This window comes from Tupaia chinensis, unplaced genomic scaffold, assembly GCF_000334495.1.
Source record: "Tupaia chinensis unplaced genomic scaffold, TupChi_1.0 Scaffold000042_1, whole genome shotgun sequence".
Taxonomy (NCBI): Eukaryota; Metazoa; Chordata; class Mammalia; order Scandentia; family Tupaiidae; genus Tupaia; species Tupaia belangeri.
The window spans coordinates 616496-617652 of NW_006159497.1; the positions used below are offsets into that span (position 1 = coordinate 616496).

At 42.1% G+C, this 1157-nt stretch overlaps 1 pseudogene; it reads right to left on the bottom strand.

The window, feature by feature from the left end:
• Nucleotides 1-310: 310 nt before the first annotated feature.
• Nucleotides 311-727, bottom strand: LOC106735199 (40S ribosomal protein S15a pseudogene; annotated as a pseudogene).
• Between the last annotated feature and the right edge of the window lie 430 nt (nucleotides 728-1157).

Sequence of the window (1157 nt, forward strand, 5' to 3'; positions counted from 1 at the left end):
TTCAAGGCAGGACACTGTATTAAGGCAAAGTTGTTACAGAGTAATGCACACCTTGACATATTTTTGTGTGTACTGTGTATACAGTACCCCTTGACCACCAAGCAGCTGGATACAGAAGACTCTCACCCAGAGAGCTCTGCCCTGGTGCTTTCAGTCACTAACCACTTTCTCTACCTCCCCAAAACAACTGCTTCTGTGATTTCTGTCACCATAGGTTCATGTTGCCAGCTCTTGGACTTCATCTCAATGAAATCATGTGTATGTGCTTTTTTTTTTTTGGCATTTTATTTGTATATGTGTATTACATCCCCTAGAAAAAGAATCCCAGGATTTTCCCTCCTGTATGTTTCCATCTTGCTTCTTCATGGTCCACGATGCCAACTGAGGCTGTCAGGACAATGAAACCAAACTGACGCGATGGGAGCAGATTATTCTGCCATTTCTCTAGATCTTTGAGTTGCACATCAAATCTGGGGCTGATCACTCCACACTTGTTTAACCTGTCAGTGAGGTTCACAACAATTTTTCCAGCGCTGTGGTCATCAATGATTTTAAATTCACCAATGGAACCAAGCTTCATCATCACAGTTAGAAACTGGACAATGGCTTTGGAGCACGGCCTAATAAGAACCTGGCATTTGCCTCTCTTTTCAGCATTGTTGATGCTCTTGAGGGCATCAGCCAGGACATTCACGCACACAATTATGGCAACACAGAAAGACGGCATAAAGACCTGTATGCGTTTTTTTCTTTTTTTCTTTTTTCTTTTACTCAGCCATAGCAAGGAAAGAACTACTTTCATCAAGGTTGAAAACTCAGAAAGGATGAATGAAACAAACCAGGGTCAATTTGAGAGTGCAAGACTCAATATTAATGTGTGTAGGGACAGCAGGCATAGAAGGGGGTGTTCTGGGGAGTTGGGATGTATGTTCACCCTATCTTTAGACATTGAAACTTCCAACCTGTACTATTTAAAGGTACATTGTCTGGGAAACCCATCCCACGAAACAAGAAAGGCTTTGTGGTTTAATAGACAACTTGAGCTCTATTCCTGCTCTATATCCGCTGATAGTCATCTGCCTTTTATGTGATTCTGCCTTCTTGTTGGAGATTCACTTATTTGGCCAGGGAGAAGTGGGAAATGACAGTGTGAAGAT